At 38.3% G+C, this 20,921-nt stretch overlaps 1 protein-coding gene across 4 annotated transcripts in view; it reads left to right on the top strand.

Moving 5' to 3' along the window:
• ripor1 (RHO family interacting cell polarization regulator 1) overlaps positions 1–20,921 on the top strand; it is a 64,193-nt gene that overhangs the window by 2,024 nt on the left and 41,248 nt on the right. Inside the window, exon 1 of one of the 4 annotated variants that reach the window (XM_079875115.1) lies at positions 12,980–13,183. The exons of 2 other annotated variants lie outside the window; for them this stretch is intronic. The gene's annotated coding sequence lies outside the window, so the exon portion shown is untranslated. Of the gene's footprint in view, positions 1–12,979; positions 13,184–20,921 lie in introns of those variants that run through there. One more of the 4 variants, XM_079875112.1, reaches the window with a different exon arrangement.

Here is a 20,921-nt window from a genome sequence, read left to right as displayed (position 1 = left end):
CATTAAACTATGTGTCCTTCATTTACTGTAGCGCTGTGTGCTTGTATTGCGTGTCAGTGTTTTTGGCAGCTGTTCGCGCTGGCTTTATCTTTGACCTCAGTCTAGTAGTGGTCAGCAGAAAACAAACAGCCGTGAGAGGGTAAAAAAAACAGAGGTATGACAGATTACATGTAGACGCATGGCTTGAGCCATGTTTTACTCTCTAAAGCTGAAGTAGAGTGATTTTTTTCTGTGTTTGTTTTTCTCACGGTTTCTAGTTTCCTCCACAGTTTCTGACTGTGTCACTCGTCTGCTCTCTGCTTGCTTTTTATCTCTATTACAGTCCCACAAATTCCATTGACTTAGCCTACACTTAAAGCAATAGCCTAGTTCATTATATGGTTTATATGAGAAAATTAGAAAACATCCTTTTTGCATGTTTATTTTAATGTTCAATTTATGATTAAATGATATAAAAGTATTGATTACATTTGCAGACAGAATTGTGCAGTTAAACAACATATTGATCACTGAAGTAAGATTTCAGTTGATTGAGTTAATAGGAAAAGTGTGTACAAATAGATAAAACTACATTTTAAACTTAAAGTGCCACTATTATGCTATCTTATTTGTTTTTGAGGTCTCCTATAATAGGATTACATGCATCCAATTTCAAAAAGCACTTTAATTTTCTCAAAATATACATTGCACATCACCTCTTTTCTCACAATGTCTGAAACGCTCGATAAAGGATTCAGTCTCTGTATACCCCTCCTTCCTGAGAGTTTCCTCTGCTCTGATTGGTCAGATGACCCAGTCTATTTTGATTGGTCTATCATTTACAGCGCATATCAGAAACAAAATGGCCATTATAGTGATATGAACAGTAACAATGGCATTTAGCCACTTGTTAGCATCCTTTTTTTTGAAGACACGTAAGAGCTTTAAAAAATCACGAGTGGGGTAATACTGATGTATTTTATGTCGTAAAATAAAACGTGAAAGTGTCTTGAGCTTGTGTTCATCACAGACCTTATTTCAGTTAGCCTATTTAACCAAAAACCCATTGACATTGGAACCCATTGCTAAAATGCTAACTTGCTTCCATATTTTGGCCTTCAAAGTGAGTGGCAGGTTGTTCCGCCCTCGTACCGAAAAACACGTCATCACATACATGTCATCCATAATAGAGTGGTGTTTTGTAGGCCTTGCAAACTATTATTTAGGGAAAATGTAGTAGTTGGAAGCTTAATGATGGTGATGTTGAAGTCATGTGACCATGGTGTAGTTCGTTTATTGCCAACGTTTAGCTTTTGACTTCTGCCAATTGTATTTACGCTTTACAATTCATAGTTTTGTTCATTTTTTGAAGATTGTTAGATGTACAAAACTTTAAGAATCATAAGCTTTTATTAGTCACAGATCTTATTTTCTTCAATTATCCAAAAGCCAGGAAAGTTAAGGACAGTTTGCTGGAATGGAAAGTTTGCAGGAAAGTCCCCATTGTGTGGGTGAGATAGAGATGCTATCAATGGTTACAGGAGGAAGTGTTTATTGGTACAGATGTGGAGGGTGACAGATCGAGGCAGTGAGGTCACACCAGCCTTTGATGCGCTTCTTCCTTCCATAATCTGACAAACACACTCGCAGAAGCGTTATGAAACACATTACAAACTTAAATGTTGTTCATTTATTTATCAGTAGTCGTGAGCAGAGACTTTATAATCTTTAAGAATCAGTTCTTATCAAGAACTGATAAGAATGTAAAATGTGTACCCTGAAATGCCATGTAAGTCGCTTTGGATAAAAGCGTCTGCCAAATGAATAAATGTAATCAAAATAAAAATGTACATTATATCAAGCATAAATCAAGCAGCAATTATCCTAGACATCATTTCGAGAACATTGTTTTATGAAAGATTCCATACAAACTCAAAATGTCGGAGTACCTGTCACACTAAGGATTCATTTCATCAAAACACACTTTGCCAGTCTAAACACATAGAGCATATCTACAGTGTTGTGGATTTAAAGAGTCAGGACTAGTTAGCATAACTAGTTCAATCCCTGGCTCTCCGCCTTTTCCAAGAAGGACTTGACGGCGACTTTACCACTACAGAAACATAAACTAGTCTCTCTGGGATAAAAATATCCCATGACATTGTTTGTTTTCGCCACTGAACACTAGGAGACATATGAAGCAGAATAGAGCTTTTGAGTGATATTTGCTGTACAATGACAGGAAACGTTTGGTCATTTTTCCCTCTGCCCTGCTGTTTATTAATGTCTGTGTTGGCCTTACACTTCCTGATAAAAGGGCAGTTCGGACAATGAATAAATGCTGCCGCTATGACAAACACAGTAATGTTATGTGACAATGTAGAATAATACTGTTTAAAATAATACTTTATACTTACACTACCGTTCAAATGTAGGGGTCAGTAACAGTAAGATTTTTAATACTATAAAGGAAATTAATACTTTTATTCAGCAGGGATGCATAAAATTGATCAAAATTTCAAATACCCTCCTGAGACCCAGATTTCTTTTTTTTTTTTTTTAAATAGTTTTTTTCCATGTCATCACATTGTTTAGACCATAAAAACAAATGGTAAAAAAATATATATTTTTGAAAAATGATATTTTATTCATATGTTATGCTATGTCCTCTGTAGTGGACACCAGGACTCAGTTGTTTAAAAAATAAAATGACATGAAATTATATGTGTAGGCAAAAGCAATGGGATTTTTTTTTCAATCACCAATACATTTTGGTGTTTCAGGATTTTTTTTAACCAAAATTTGTATAAAGATAATTCTCAACTATGTTATGAAAGATATAATGGAATGAATTGATACACCATTTTACTTCATGCAATATGTGGGTAAAATGGCCATAAATTAATATTCCCATTCAATGCAATACACCGTACATTAATGTGTTCTTGGAGCAACATTTAATGGAAAAAAAAGTTTAATTATTGGAGTAATAATTAGCAACATTTTAATAATAATATTTCATATTTCATAGGAATATTGATGTATAATTTATTTCCATATTCACTTGTTGTGTCTCCCAAAATGCCTGATAAACATGATTTAAGTCCTGATGTCCGCTACAGTGGACATGTATGAAATCAACACCCTGTTCTGTAACAGAAAGTCGTTTTTTCATTTGAAACCCCATAACGTTTTCCTGAGATGTTGGGTTATGAAATAAAATTTGAAAAGTAGTCCGATTTAAATTATAAATACAATATCTTATCATATTTCCATAAGAGTGCTACATTTGATCACTAAATTAATGTCAGACATTTTTAAAGACCAAGGATAAGTTGTTTTCATGGTGAAACCTCCAAACATTTGGTATCTCTGAAAAGTCTTGAATGTGCTCTTTACAGGACACCCAGATTGTGACGTGACATGTTTGGTGTCAGAGAAATTCACTAAAATATAATGTCCACTACAGTGGACAAAAGTCTATTCCTGGGTCCCAGGAGGATAAATGCTGATTTCTGAAGGAAATCATGTGACACTGAAGACTAGAGTAATGATGCTGAAAATTCAGCTTAAAAAATATTTTGAGCATGATGTAGCAGGCAGTATACAGTGCCTTGAGTGTTGCATTAGTGCAAATAAAATTATTGATTTTTTTCATTCTTAATTTAATTATGAAAATCAGTGTGAGTGATCTGTTAGCTATTTGTAAGTATATTTCCAGTCTCTCTTTGTTCAGGGTTTATGGGGGTCATGATAGTGCCAGGCAGTGCTTCCCATTGAACACGTGATACTGCATGCACTGCTTAGGCTATATTGTCCAGTGGAGGGCAGTGTTGAATCAGGATTCTGAGATCTGTTTTGTTTCAAGTGTTATTGCTGTTGTAGGAAGGAGTCATGATGGGCCTCATATGTTTGACATATGTTCCTGTTTTTTCTCTCTCTGTTCTTCTTCTCTACACTATATAAACTTGTAAAGCATTTACATACACACTCATGTGGTCGTTGCATAGGAAAGTCTGTCCTGTTTTCACTTTTACTTGTGTGAAAAACAGAGTATCTGGTTTAGAAACAACTTATATTCAACCAGTATGCGATTCTCCCTACCTCTGTCAGAGGCCGAAGCAATTAGCATGTCATGTGGGGTCCAAGAAAAGCTCAGCTGTTTATATGTGTGATGTAAGTGGAAAAAGAAACAATTATAGGACAAAAAGCACCTTTAGTAAATGAAAACAACTACAACAACACAACACCTGCCAATACAACTGATCACAAAGGAGGCTTTGTGGAAGGGAGTGAGACATTCTATTGTGGGAAGAGAAAGATAACATTCATTGCCTCCTGCCTGCAGGGAAACCTCTCTCTTTTACCATCACTCTCTCTCTCTCTCTCTCTCTGGAAGAAAATGATCTACCACATAATTGACAGATAGAAAAAGATATTTACTGGTAGCGGTGGTTGCAGCAAGGGAAAGTCGGTGCAGGATATAGTCGGAGTGTTATTTAGTAACCAAAGAAGAAAAAAAAAACAGTTTAAATTCAACAGATATAAAAGCCAGGTAAAGCTGGCTGTTAGACTGTACACTCTTTAACAAAGTGGAGAGATGCTGCATCTATAATTTGTTTCGTCAGCTTCCTTCCATATATGGCTGTCACTGCAGCCAGTGAAATGACAAACAGGCTTTTTAGGGCATTACAGTTCAGAGTGAACAGGAAACACTGCAGCACTAGGAAGTGGTCTCAGAATAAAGATAAAATATACACAAATGCATTCTTTGTGTATCCTTCCTGGTTTACTGTTGTTGACAGGGCAGAAATGCACTATTTGGAGCTTTTTTAGTGCCTGTCTGATGGGACACTTGTCATGCGACTCCTGAGCAGTAGACCGAAGCGGAGAAGAAAAAATCTCTTCACATGATGGCAGCAGGAATTAAATAAATGTCTTGAAAACAGACTGCGTTCTTGTATTTAAAAATGCAACATGCAACACTGAAACTTTTTCAAATCACTTATTTTAACTTGACACAGCGTTTTAAAAATCCGACGCACAGATGCAGGGCATTGGTCAAAGATGTCCATGGTCAAAAAGCAGAGCAGATGAAAGCTAAAACACATTTGTTAAAGCTGGTCCAAGTTTTGTGGCATTTCAAAAATATTTGAAAATGTTATTTCCATAAAGCAGCTGGAAAAAAGGAATGCATTAAAACTCATGCAATATTAATTCATGCAAAGTAAATTGCATGCAAATATTAATTGTTTAATTTAAATTGTTATAATTTGCTTTATAGCCTATATTTTATTTAATATTTGTAATTATTTTCTGTGTGTGTATCATGACAACTCTCTGAGTGTTTGGCATTGTAATGGATATGACAATGGGTCTTGGCAGAATAGATCTGCTACGCTGCTGCTGCTGTTGTTATTGCTACTGCTGCAACGTACAGAGACTTGCTACTGCCAGTACATACACGACACGCTGCTGTGAGCATGTAAGGTATTCTGCTGCAGCTGTATAATTTAGCATACATGAATTACCCATAGCAGATTTAGACAGGTGGAGCTGGGGAAGGTGGAGAGTTTCTGAAAGCGTGCTGCGACTGCTACAGCAAATCCTGACCAAGAGTTGAGCAGCGAGCTCATTGGCTACTGATACAGCAGAGATATCAGATATCTTGGGCGCAGAGATAGCTGATTTCAGGTGTTGCGTGATATCTCTGCGCCCAAGTAGCAATGCTTCGCCTCTGCTTCCCCCAAATATAGTCCCAAGTCAATATCTGCCTAGGAAATTGCCTAGTCTTAATCTGTATTGCTATTTGTACTAGTTGTGAATACGCATGCCACAAGAAGTAATTAGGTTTTTTATTATTATTTTTTTTTATCACTTTTACTCACGACATGCTATCCGGCAAAAAAGGATTCTAATTCATTATGCTAAGCTAAGCTAGCGGCGGCACTGCCAGACTAAGACAATGCATGCTCTGAGACAAAAATCGGTTGCCCACCTATCTAAATGTAGGGGAGACGGTGAATAACCCCTATTTCAATAAACGGTGGCGTGTTCCTTTAAGGAACTATCATCCTGCGCCATCTAGAGTTTCATGACAGAACTGTGTGTGTGTGTGTATGTATGTGTGTAAAGATAACATATATATATATATATAGATTTTAGGAAAATCAATTTACAAGCATAACATATAACATATACAGCAGCCCCAAAAGGAATTTGGACATTTATGGGCAAATCACAGTTAAAAATGTCTAAAATTAACTGCACTGAATTGCAAAATATCAAAGTGGCATCTGCAAACAAATGATTCTAGAGAGCTTATCTCAGAACTACCAAATTTTTAAACTGAATATACTGAGGATCACTCTTGTGCTTCATTCTCTCCCTTTCTCGTTTTCTTTTTCTCTTTCTTACACTTCAGAATGAATCTAACCAAGTGGGTCAGCTTACGCAAAAAGAAACAATGTGTATGAGCTCATTGCCAGCCATGTTCTTGCATCCCCAATGCGGGCTTTGCTTTCACTCATCACTTTCTCTTTCACTTCTGCCTTCACTTCTCCCTATCTTCCCCCCTCTCCCTCTCTTTTTCATTACAATCACTTTTCTCAGGATAATAGACACTCAGCAGACTTTCATAGCTCTCAATAGGAGCATTAAAATGAGCCCTGAATGAGAAACCTTTTGTTGGAGTTTAATTACCGGGCCTGGATCTGGACCTCGCTCCATAAGCTCGCATTTGGGATATTGGCTGCACTCCACGCGCCCACCACCGGACACTATCTGTGTCCAACTCAAATTTGCTTGTCAAAACCGAACTGTGGCTAAGGGGGTTACAAAAATGTGAATTTATACATCTATCAGGAGAGCATGTAACTCACTTAGAGATTGGAAAGCAAAATAGTGAGTTTACATCCTCACACGAGATGCCATCACTCACACTTCCTATCCGCCTGCTGAGCAGCATGCCCAGGGGAAGGGACCAATCAGCATATTATTATGACCCAGTCGGCAGGGTCCCACCCTGCTTTAATCTAAGAGGAATTTAGGCTAGAAAAGACAGATTAACTGGGCCGAAGGGTCAAAGATTCACCCCCTGGGTCTTGTGTCCTGCCTGAAGGTCTCAAGAGTGGTGGGGGTTGATCATTTGGAGAGACATTTATAGAGTACATCCTGAAATAAACTGCCCATAACATTGGCACAGTGTAAAGTGATTGACTGTTACAACTGCTCTTTCTTTTATTAGTTATTAAAGGAGTTACATCATAGAATTTTATTAAATGATTGGAATAATTAAAGGGATGGTTCACCCAAAAATGAAAATTTTGTCATTACTTACTCAACCTCAAGTTGTTCCAAATCTCAGATTCCAGATTTTCAAATAGGCCTAGTTGTATCTCAGCCAAATATTGTCCTATTATCCAGCTTTCAAATGATGTATAAATCTCAATTTTAAAAAAATGTACCCATGTGACTGGTTTTGTGGTCCAGGGTCACATATTTTAAAGAATGTTGGTAACCAGACAGTTGATGGCACCCATTGACTTCCATTGTAGGAAAAAATAATACTACTTAAAGGGATAGTTCACTTTGAAGTTAAATTTTGGTTTGTTTTAGCTTACCTCAAGGGCATCCAAGATGTAGGTGTCTTTTTTTCCGTAGTAGTTTCAATTTTGATATTTTTAGGTCAAACCGTTCTTGTCTGTCAGTCATTTAATGCAGGTCTGTGGTCACTGTCTCAAAGAGCATGCACAGAGTCCAAATTAAAACAATTCCCCATCGTCCAAATTAAACAATTCCCCATCGTAAGTACTCATTGATGGCCTAAGACACGAAACGAGCGGTTTGTGTGAGAAAACGAACAGTATTTATATCGTTTTTTAACTCTTGTACACAGCCACGTCCAAGTGATCTGAGGGCGCACACACATCCTGCTGTGTGACTGTGTACAAGAGTTAAAAAACGATATAAATACTGTTCGTTTTCTCACACAAACCGCTCGTTTCGTGTCTTAGGCCATCAATGAGTACTTACGATGGGGAATTGTTTAATTTGGACGATGGGGAATTGTTTAATTTGGACGATGGGGAATTGTTTTAATCTGGACTCTGTGCATGCTCTTTGAGACAGTGACCACAGACCTGCATTATAGGACTGACAGACAAGAACGGTTTGACCTAAAAATATCAAAATTGAAACTACTGCGGAAAAAAAGACACCTACATCTTGGATGCCCTTGAGGTAAGCTAAAACATACCAAAATTTAATTTCAAAGTGAACTATCCCTTTAAATTAATTGGTGCCATCAACTGTCTAGTTACCAACACTCTTGATCTGATATTTACAGTAGCCTATATTTTCATGGAACATGAATAAGTAAGTCTACTACTTATGTCCTAAGTGCTTAATTAGAATTGTCTAGTTTTAACGACTAACTGCACTACAGTGGCACATAAAGGTTTTGCCTTGACTAAAGTACCACTATTTTCAAAGATGAATAGCTAACTAGGCTCAAGAGAATAAACTAAAACAACAACACCAATCCCAATCCCATTACAGAGTGTACTGAGTGTACAGTACTCTCGCCCCAAAATGAAATCTTTGGAGATCCTGACCCAATTAGACCCCCTCATGCCTCCGGGTATGATTTTATCACACGTTCCAATCTGAAATTTCCTTCAGCAATCAAACCTATGTGTATTTTATGGACTTGTTAGCGTTAAGTCCGATATGTTGGCGTGCTTGTTATGTGTGATATGTAGCGTGCATGTTATGAAATGCCAGAGTAGCAGATGGAGTGAACAGGTGGTATGTAGTGTGTGTGGGTTAGTACGCATTTCTCTTTCTTTTGTGTGGGTCAGCATGTTATGGTTGGTGAGTGGGTGGGCTCTCTATAAGGGTAGCTGACAAATGCTAAAAAGCTTCCTGAGATGGCTAAACAAAAAAACTCTCTGACCTTTGTAAGACTCAGACTGTTAAAACTGTTAAAAAAATGACCTGCATTTCACTTCTGAACAATGGAAATGTGGACTGAGAAAGCTTGGTTTGGAAAGAAAGGAGTGGCTTCCAGAGCTGTGATGTCAATGTCTGAGCTAAGCAGTAAATAGATTAATAAACACTTTATCAGGCATTTTTGCTCTTTGCTGTACTTCACCCTTGTTCTTTACATTTATACATGCCTTTCATCTGTTTAATTGCTTTTTATGCCCTTTTAGAAGCCTTTGGTTTGCTGCTGTGCTAGAAATGAATTCTATGAGCATTGCTTTCAGCCCTTGCCCCCAAAAAACCCACTCACAAACATACCCTCCCAGTCATACATGCCAGCCCTAGGCCAAAATACAGAGATGGTCCTCAATGCAGTACAAAAGATCCGGGGGGAGGAGTCGGATCCAGATCCAACTCCTCCCACCTTACATACCTAAACCTACCCAACTCCACCCCCTGATCCCTAGACCCACCCCTAAACCTACCAATCTCCACCCCTTATATGAGATCCGACTCCTCCCCCCGGATCTTTTGTACTGCATTGAGGTGCTACTGGAAATACATGAGAAATGAAGGACAGGGGATGCAGAGAGAGAAATGGAAAGAGCGACTTGACATGTTTATAAATATACTGTATAACTGAAAATATACTGTAAATATCAGATCAACCAAGGATGTGCCAAAAGTTGGCATGTTCCAAACCTGTATGAGTTTTTATGTGTAGTGAGACGTCTAAAAAATTTAACTCACTAGCCAATAAAAAACCAAACGAGGACAAGAAAGAGAGAAAGGAAGTAAAGAAAGTGATGATCAAACATTGCCCCCTTCTTAAACTGTGGATATTCCCACAGGGAGTCTGAGAGGCAGGTTGCACGCACTGGGGTTCAGGGGTTAATGAGCATGAAGATGGGGACGGAGGGGGCTTTGTGTGATTGACAGCCAGACAGCAGCAACTCTGGCTCCTCTGACCCTAGAACACGAGTAGAAAAAGGAAAATGTGTAAAACCATAAAAAGTTGAACCAAAACATAAGATATTTATTAATTCACACCCGTCTAGTAGCGGTATTAACCCTGTGATCCCTGAAATATGAAATAAAAGTCAGATTTTTATTTATTTATTATTATTATAAATAAACAGTTTATTGAACCTTTAGACCACAGGTGTCCTAATCTGCTCCTGGAGGGCCACTGTCCTGAAGAGATTAGCTCCAACCCTAATTAAACACACCTGAACCAGCTATTCAAGGCCTTTAGACTTGCTCGCTGTGTCCAAAATCGCATTCTGTCTGAGAAGGTACTACATTTGAATTTGAACTTACTTTGTGACCATTTAAAAAGCACATTCTATATAGAATGAATGTGGGTTGTAGCATGAATGAAATTCGGATGTACTACATCTGCCATGTTGTTACTGTCACATGAGATGACATCCCAGCGTCAGTTGCGTCGCTTCACTTACATTCACAAATCCTCTCCCGTGGCCTCATGGGATAGTAAAGTGTCCATCGAATGCACAATCTCACCAGAAGTAGCAGGTCATCAGGAGATTTTTACACTACTGTTTTTCGAATATGCATTTGGACATACTACTCTCTGTTGGCATACTGTTTTTCACATACCATATAGTAAGGAAATATTCGATTTTTGGGTACAGCGACTATAAACTTTCAGGCAAGTCTGTTGGAGCTGGTTGGAGCTAAATTTCGCAGGATATTGGCCCTCAAAGAGGAGGATTGGATACCCCTGCTTTAGGCAAAGTCTAAAAAATGTTTGCATGTGTGTTTTTGTTGTCTATCATATTTAATACAACAGGCTTTTATTGCTCATATAGTGTGATGAGAATATGGAGGTCAAAAAACACCTCAATTTTATTCAGGGGTTATTATATGGTTAAAGTCTGGAGGATGACGGTCTTGCACATCTTGCACATGGCCTGGATTTCGTTCTACATTCTGCAGCCTAATTACATAATTTAGGTGCCATGCTTTAGCCCTGGGCAGTGAATACTTTGTAGTGCTCTTGCAAAGGCTAACCCACATTGGAGTGATTTGGAGAGGAGAGAGGGGCGTACTACATTGATTTAGGGTAGTGAATTCAGAATTTGTATAGATAATGGCCGGATGGGTTTGAATAGGGGGCATATAGGGAGGGGTAAATGGGTAGCCACCATTGATCCCTCTCTTCAGTCCCAAGCCTATCTTTTGCTGGCAGGTGGCCTCTCTTCAAACAGATGCTGACATCACCTTCGGTATCACCGGCAATGTTGCCGCAGCAACAACTGGCCATGACCTATGAGACCATTCACATCTTCTTTGGTAGGGGGTCTCAAAGGGTTAGTTCACCCAAAAATGAAAAATTATCCCATAATTTACTCACCCTCAAGCCATCCTAGTGTATATGACTTGACTTTCTTCTTTCAGCCAAACACAATCAGAGTTACAAAAAATATATATCTTGGCTCTTCCAAGCTTTATAATGGGAGTGAATGGTACCACAGAAAAAAGCGCATCCATCCAACATAAAAGTAATCCATACGGCTCCAGGGGTTAATAAAGGCCTTCTGAAGCGAAGAAGAAAGTCATATACACCTAGGATGGCTTGAGGATGAGTAAAATATGGAATAATTTTCATTTTTGGGTGAACTAACCCTTTAAGGTACAACATGACACACATGCACTTACAGTTCAAATCTCCCATTTTAAACTATTACTTTTATGTTTGTTGCATTTAAAGACTCAATAATGTCTTGAATTTTTTGAGGTGGGATCTTTTGATTTTGGCCTGTAAACACCACTAAGAACACATTAGCAGCCGCAACGGCTCGACAATCACCCGTGCATGGTGGTGCCGACTGTTGAACAGAGGAGCATTAGCTATCATTTTATTGAGGTAGACAATTCTAGTGACACAGTAAAAAAGGTTTGCATAATATTAACATGGTAGTGGTTTAAACTTTGCCCTTAAACATTCAGGAAAATGTCCTTCCTAGAATCATCTCTGTTTCTCACACTCACAACGTTTCTATATATAGCCCATGTTATAATTGCCATGCAGCCACTTTAGCCTATAATTGAACCTGTAGCTGCACTCCTCATCAGGAGCTTATCCACTATTGCCTATTTATATGTTTACATGTTGGATAAAATATATGTTTATTTTGTGATAGTAAATTATATAGCCTACATTTTAAATTCACAAATACTTTATAACAATATTTCCGAACATTTTAGTCTTATGTACCCTCACAGCTAGCAATAAACCAAACAAAAAACCTGTTCCTTTTCATTTATATTAAAATGAATATTATTTAGCATTATCAATAATATTGTTTAATATCCATTACAAAATCTATCTATCAAACAAAGACACTCGAATTTGCTTTGTTTTATTGTATTATGTTTTATTGATTTAACAAAATTAAAAAGTATCTTAGTTTGGGAATCACCACTTTATGACATGGCGGTTCAATACACTGCATAAAGCATGATGAGTGTGTTTTTTTTAGCTTATATTTTAGGAGCATATCAATAATTAAACAACTGTTTAATACTCAATATTGGTCTATACATAAACACTGAGAGGGAACAATAGAGATTAAGACCCTGATGTCAGTTTTACCCATTGTGATGATGTTGCTGGGAGGGTGAGGGGTGTAATTCAAATCTTTGGGTTTCACTGAAAGAGGCCAGGAAAAGCTCAAATCTTTGTCCCTCCCCTTGTCCCTTCCCCCCCTCTCCATTTGGAACGGGGCTTGTGCAGCATTAAGTGTATTTATTTGTCAAGTGCGTGTGTACAGTTTGCCCTGACTGTACAAATTTTTAACATTCCCCAGCATGATATTTTTTTCCAGCTTCACCACCCTCTTATTCCCCCCAATGAAATAAGGTACCTCGATACTCCCTCCACGCTGGCCGGGGTGTGAAGTGGGCACGCCGGGGATGGACGTCTTTTCATTTGCATGTGTTTTGTCCACACCCCTTACGAGATAACGACAGGACCCAGCCTACAGCCTTTCCTTCAGAGGGAGAAAGTGACACGGCTCGCCGTGTGTATGCAGTGAATTGAGGATACACAGTGCATAAATCGAGGATATATATTTTGTAACGTTACGTCTTGCGCGAGAAACTTGCTCGCGCCATATCCATTACGTTGAAAGTATCAGCGCGCGGATTGAAAGATTTGGATTTACACATCGATGATACCAACCCTGACAGACATGTATGTAGTTTACTCTTTCATTAATTTATTTTAACGACGTTTATGTGATATACGGACCTGTATGCTTATTTAAGCGTCACGTGTACTTAAAAATCTCAAGTGGAAATATACAATTGGGAGTAAAGTATAATGCCAACGCAGAACGAGTCAATGGCAATGAGCTACCTGGCAAAACTGAGTGCATACGCGGTGTAAAATGTGATTATTTGTGTTTTTTTGTTGTAATTTTGCAAATGGATGTGCAGGGCAGTGTGATAGTCTTTCTCATAACATGGTACGGAGGACTAGGAGTGAGCCCTCAGTCCAGATGACAAAGAAACCTTTGTTTGGCATATGTGTGTAAAAGATGTAACCTCGGATATAAATAGTCAGGAATTACATAGCGGAAAGACGCCGTCAGGCACTTTGTGTTATTGCTTTGAAGCCGTTTTTTCACTCTGCACGTCCTTGCTCATAGCCACTCAGTTGCTTTAGAGAATATCCCATGAAGCTAATCCTGCACAACCTAATCCCTCTTGATTCTTTTCCCCTTGTACATGCTAGGGAATGCTGACTCTAATAACCTGTTTATGTTACTTTGGAGTATATGTTTCACTTTTCTGGATTACTAGGTTTATTGATGCTTGTAAACAACTTTGTGCAATGCAAACTGACACATTTAGTTTGTTGTGGAAAAGATGTGCACCATGATGTGTGCTGTCAGTTCAGTGAATGATTTTCGAGCCCACTGAGACCATTTTAGATTCTCAACCTTCCTGCCTTCAAGACCCCTCAATGTTCATGAAGATATTAAAATATTTATGTAGTCTACAGTATGTCCTCTGGTACATCTGCTGCATTTAATTTTAATTTTATTATTTTTTTTTAATTTAGAGTAAGAAAGCACAATATTTTGGAGGTAAAATATATAATAAAATATTTAATTGCGCATGCTTATTTCCCCTATTTTAAAATTTAGATTACCTTACATGAGTTGATGTTTAAAAATACTGATAATTTAATAACAATTAAGTGCAATCTCAAAATGAATATCAATTTCTCATACTGTACATTATAATGATGCCTAAAATCAATTGTAGCATATAAAATGATTCATCATAGTCATTTATTTAAATTTAGGACAAATTCGACATTTATCAGTCATCATTCATAGCATGAAAATAAGTATCGGTGTTTGGACAAAATCCTAATATCTAGACAACCATAATTTTAAGTCATCAGTGCCCCACTTGGAAGTTTGTTTAGGTCCCTCAATGGACTCCGGTATAAAGAGCTATTGCCTTTGCACATCCTAAAACTTCATACAGGCATTCTAGTATCCGCTCCACATGACATGGAAAAGGGAATAGGCAAAATGTCTTCGTTCCTTTGACGTGGCTGTGTCTTGACTTCCAGTTCTTTGTGTGCTGTGCTATTTATGAACTTGCACGTGAGATTTGCTGATCTTGTGACTCTCTATAACCGTTAGGCTGTGTTGCTATACCAGCAGCCGTACTTTCTGTGAAGAGTGTGGGAACGCTTCTTTTTTGGAAAACTCAAAGCCTTGTGGGCAGCACCACGGGCCGCACAATCTGTCCTTTGTGCAGACCTGGACCAACATGAAGAGGCCTAATTTAGCTAATGATTTGATCAAGAACAGCCATGAAAGTGATAAAGCAAAAGTGTGTTGCATGTCATAGGCCTACTGTCGTAGTTATTTTGTTACTTTGTTTATTTTAATGAGGAATACAGTCCTTAAAGTCTGTAAATCAACTTGAATGTGATATTTAGTGGTTTATTTTCTTTGTAATAATTTTTTCTTGTTGGATATTTGCTTATACGGTCTATTTTGAGGAAGTTGCACCATATAAGCTCATTCAAACTGTGTGTGAGATGTGTACTGTAAATCCAAGTCTTTATTAAGTAACTTATTTATATTCACTCCAACAGAATTCTGTCTTTACTAAGTCAGAAAGCAATGCACATGCAGTTTTTCCCTTCACTTTCTCTCTATAAACTCTCTCCCGCTTATTTTCTTTTTCATTCCGTTTCCTCACAAAGACGTGCACGTCCTCCCCCCCCCAGAGGAAAGACTGTCTGTCCTGGCTGACCATTCTGAAAATAGACACGCCTTGAGGAAGGACCAGTTGACTGTTTACTGGCTCCTGAAAAACCCCTCTACAGTTACTATCACGCTTCTGGCTTGAAATGAAATCTGTGTTACCTGATTTACTCTTCAAGACCAGGTAGAATCCAGAAGCATAGTGATTTGGGAGCACAACATTTGTGGGATTCTGTTTCTCAAAAATGGATGTAGGTTAGCTGCCTGCCAGGATCTATTTAGCCTTTTATCTTCTACGATGCTTTCTCTTCCTCCTCGGGAAAGCAGATAGTGCATTAGTTTTTCTTCCTGTCGGTCAGACAGTCACTAGTTGCAGAGGAAGCCAAGCGCGTCTTGAAATGAGTGTCTGGATCTGTGTGGGAGGCTACAGATGATTCGTCCAGTCTTCTGCACCTGCATATCATGCGTGTTATTCACTGGCAATGTTGCGGCTGCCTGAAGTTTGAATGCTCTTCTTGCAGAACACAAACTTTTTCCATTGTTATTGCTCCTAACCAGCTCAAATGGCAGTGATTAGTTTGACACTTTAATGATCTAAATGTCTCATTCTGTGTTATACCTTCTCAGAGACTAATAATGCAAACTGTCCTTGTTTAGACGCAGCATATGCACACAAGACCTCCTACTGTAGTTTGTGTGGCATGTCATTATCAATGGTTAATTTGTTTGATTGCATGTGTGCCTCCACAGTGGGTGGTGTTCATTTTTACACAACACTTTTCCCCCAACCCACCCCTGCTCAGAGCGTCGACCCGGTCCAGTGAATGTTCCAAGCAATATACCCGCAGGGATCCAGACGAAAAATTACAACATTTAAGTTATTTAAAGACTTTTTATAGTTATTGAGAATCACTCAAAGATGGTTGTTCAGAAATGCTTAAGTTCACTGAGTTTATAGCTTATTAGTTTAGCTTCTAACAAAAATAACTACTATATGTGCTGTGATGATATAGACTATGGCAATTTATATAAACTAGTGGTTCTAGTTGTATTTTTTCTGGTTTAATGTTGTTGCTGATTGTATTTGTGCCTTATAAATACCCAACTGTGGCTCATTGTGAAAAATGTGCCCGTTTAAACATTTCTGCAAAATGATTGCTTCTTGCATGTTTCTCGATACTTTCAAAGTGAAATGTCCAGTGACTGGTGATGAACGTGAATCTAGCAATGTTTTATTACGTTGGTTGTTATACATATCGCAGCTGTTCGGAAATAAAATGTTCAGCAAGTTCGCGCTAAAAGGTTAATTCTCTATTGCATTTGAAAATAGCTTACCACCTACACAAAACCCTACACTAAACCTAACCAGCTGTGCTAACAAAAGCAAACGTGGGATAAAATAAAATCCCATTTTAACTTGCTTTCAGCTCTTTTAATGTGACTTGTGTTTTCATTGTTGTCTTGTGAGAAAATAAGGATTTATTAATTGATGATCTGTTAATTTCAACTAAAAATGTACATGTATAATACATATACAGCGATATTGGTACGTTTTTGGAGTTTTTTGCAAAAATGTAGAGGCGCATTTTTACAATTGAGCCTAGCCTATGTTGTAAACATCATTCTGTCATATAAATGACTTTGAAGCTCAGTGAGAGAGTCAGTAGAGAACTCAATAATGGCTCTGAATAATTCACTCTGTAAATCTGATTCAAACTGCTAACTCACAGATGAGACTATTCATGTTTCATGAATCTTTGTCACTTATTGAACCAGATTAATTTTCTGGCTAATCGAACATCACAGGCTGTGCTGTTTGTTATTGCATGCATGAAATATTGTTCGGCACTCTAACAAGAAAGATGATAAAATTGCATCTGAGCACAAGTTTTCCTGAATGTACCCCAATTGAGACTGCATTTTGAATTACTGTCGCACATTTTTATTTATTTTTTGTCACATTTGCGACCATTGTACTTTTCTGACTCGTCAAAAAAGGTTTTTAGTGGTCTGTTTGAGTTTTTAGGAATTGTAACTCAGTTTGCTCTGTTTCAGAAGACAGCCCACAGCTCATCCTCTGGCTGTGTGACTGCAGGAAACTCCAGCATAGTTGTGTCAGTCCTATCTCTTGGATAAACAGGAAGCTGCTAAAACTACTGCGCTGTTCAGTGGGGACGGTGATGCCTATGAAGTATGACAGCACTGTGAGAGCCTAGCACTACAGTTAACCAAATGCAGATTAACCCTCATGTGTTTGGAAACAAAGTGCCGTCAACACACTGATGTACATAGTCGAAGAAGATATTCCTTCATATCTCAAAGTGAGATATTATTTTGATTTGTGAAACAATATTGCATGGGAGAGGTAATATGTAACTCGTGCATAAAACTTTGCTGTGTCGTGCGGTTACTTACCACGCAGTACTGTTTATATTGCAGCCAAGAGAGATTTTTCAGAATGGTTTAGTCATTAAATCCTCATTTAACTTTTCTTTCTCTCATTACCTCGTCCAGAGCTCCCACCCATCCGTCTGTGCAGCAACCTTCCTACCCACACCCACAATAAGTTTTCTGACTGAGTAGAGAAATGAATTTTCAGCGTCCCTAATGATTGTGGGGGTGGTTATGGTGATATTGTGAAGATGAGACAAACAGAAGTCTGGATTGGGTTTTTTTAAAATTTAAAATAACTTTTTTCTATTTGAATATATTTTAAAATGTAATTTATTTTTGGCAAAGCTGAATTTTCAGAATCATTACTCAGGTCTTCAGTGTCACATGATCCTTCTGATATCACTCTAATATGAAACATTTCTTATTACTGTCAACGTTGAAAACAGTTGCGCTGCTTGATATTTTTGTGGAAACCGTGATACATTTTTCCAGGATTCTTTCCCAGGATCAATAGAAAGTTCATTATTAAGTTTGTAAATGTCTTTACTGTCAGTTTTTATCTATTTAATGTATCCTAGCTAAATGAAAAATTCTTTAAAAATCTTACCCCCAACTTTTGAATTGTAGTGTATGTATTTAGGTAAAAATGAAGAAATTTTTGAGCAAATACATAAATAGTGAGATATACTGAATAGTCACAAAGGCTTATTGAGAGAGAATTTATGTACAGCTATATATAGTAAATGTCTCAGTAAAAATGTAAAATATGCAGACAGTTGTTTCTGATTCTGAGAAAAATAATTTTCAGGTGAGTTAAAGTTCTTGTTTGCTAAAGATAAAGTACTTGACTAAGTCACCTGTTATTTTTGGCTTCCTTTCATACTCATCAAAGGGGAGTAAACACACCTGAGAGTGTGCGGTGAGTTGTTACACAATGCTGGAATGTTGAGCAATGTCTAGATGTTTCACAATATAAACGTGCCGTTCATGTAGTATGCGCTGGGTACAATAATCTTGGCGCGATGAGTACGACCCAGCATGACCATGTGTTTAAACTGACATTGTCATTATAGGGTTGCCATGGCAATGTGTCATTGAACAACATCCACAGCATGCATCATGGCTCCGAGTCTGTGTATTTCCTAAATGTGTTGTTGAGTTGTATTTGGCCTTGCATACTGTGTAATTCCTAGGTAGGCTGTGTAGCCTGTGTATTATAGTACGCTGTGTATTTCTGGAGTGTATCATTACGCAGAGAGAGAGAAGACTGTTATTATTGAGTCAGTACAGGAGAGACGGAGCATCTGGACTGGGTGACTCACTCTCTCCCTTAAGGCGCATTCACACGCACGGGACTCACAAACTGTGACGCAGGGTACCTGAAAGTTTTTAAGGTCAGAATTAATGTGCTCGCCCAACACATAAACATTAGACGGTAGTGCATCTGAATGTGCTGTGAAAAACTGTTTGCTTTTTATAATTTATCAACTGATGTGGAGGAATGGAGACAAAATTAGTGGCGGGCAGATAGTGACCATTAATATTGCATTATCAGCCAATATTAGTTAAAAACAACCATTTCTGGGTTATTTGGCAACCCAGAACTGTGTAATATAAGACCACATGACCTGGCTTGTTGGGTTTATACATAAAATGTATATGTTTTAGGACGTGACAGGAGCAGCCAATGGGAATCTGTGGGAAGAAAACTGGTATTAGGCCGTTCCAGTTCATTAAATGACTTATCTTATATCACATCCACGTCGTTCACTTTGCAGTTCACAGTGCAAATCCGGAGTATGCTGCGTTTGTAGAAGGCGACGTACATGTAAACAAAAAGGTTAAAAGTGAGACTATAGACGTTTTCTTATTTGTAATACTTTGATAGGAATACAACTGTAATAGTACAAAACTAAATGTCATTCAGGAAGTTTCCCCTCAGGAAGTGTTTTCTCAGAACAGAACACAAAATGACTTGACAAATGTATCCAGTTATAACCAGTTTGGCACAGACTACCCACCCAACATTGGGTTACATTGACCCAGCACTGGGTGGTAGGTATGTGAGGGGGTTCATCATTTGTATATTTATTTTATTGGCCATCGCCACTCTGCCATCCATTGAAAATAAATCTCAGTTGACCCCTAGTCTCCATTAGAGTGAGGTCACCTTAAGAGTTTCAGTCTCTCTCCACCACCCGGTGTGGGTGTTGACGACGGCCATGCTGGTGGATTGGATCATGGAGCTGCTAACTAACTATCATTTAGAATATGTGTTGTTTTTAACTTACTTTCCAAGATCACCACTAGCTATGTGAGATTTATAGTTTGTCACAGGTGTGTATGGTTTGATCCTCTTGTCTAGTTCAAAGAGCTGTGTGTTGTGATGGATCGCTTACACCTTGCCAGTCTGCTCTCTATGTTAATCAGCTTACACCATCCTGTCTCGAAGACAGCTGTGTGGTCTGCCACAAACACACGGTACAAACCTAATGTCCCACACACACTGCTCTCTGAGCCGGTGACTGTCACCGTAGCCATTTTTTTGTAAATTTGGAGTGCTGTCAGTACAGAGAACAACGACAAAAATTGGTGTTGCCTACACCGTGTTATCCTCTTTTTAAAATTTGCACCCTGTTGACTTCAATGGGGCAAGTTTTAAACCTGCTTTTAGCCTCTTAACATCCTTGATGTGTCATTACAAGTGCACAGCCATGTGAGTGAACACGGGTGAATCTGACTGCAGTAGATGTGAAAGATATTAATAAAAATGATGTTAATTCAGCCAGCGCTCATACCTGTATTTACATCCTGTTTTCGGTCGAAGCCCACAGTAATCAATTGTCGAGTTCACGCGCATAGGTTTAGTACGTACGATCATGCGCCCGAACTCGACAATCGATTACTGTGGACTTCAACCGCAAACAGGATGTAAATACATGTATGTGCGCTGGCTGAAATAACATCATTTTTATTCATATCTTTCACATCTACTTCAGTCAGATTCACCCGTGTTCACTCTGAAGGAATCACTCACGTGGCTGGGCACTTGTAATGACACATCAAGGATGTTAAGAGGCTAAAAGCAGGTTTAAAACTTGCCCCATTGAAGTCAACAGGGTGCAAATTTTAAAAAGAGGATAACACGGTGTAGGCAACACCGATTTTTGTCGTTGTTCTCTGTATTGACAGCACTCCAAATTTACACAAAAATGAGCTCAATGTTAAAATTGACCGGAGTTCTCCTTTAAAGCCACAATGACTCCTTGAGTGTCTGTGATTAGCTTGCCACCGATAATGTAT

Source organism: Squalius cephalus (genome assembly GCF_949319135.1).
Source record: "Squalius cephalus genome assembly, chromosome: 6".
In the NCBI taxonomy this organism is placed as follows: domain Eukaryota; kingdom Metazoa; phylum Chordata; class Actinopteri; order Cypriniformes; family Leuciscidae; genus Squalius; species Squalius cephalus.
Note: the sequence above shows the minus strand (reverse complement) of the source record. Positions and strands in the feature narration are given on the sequence as shown.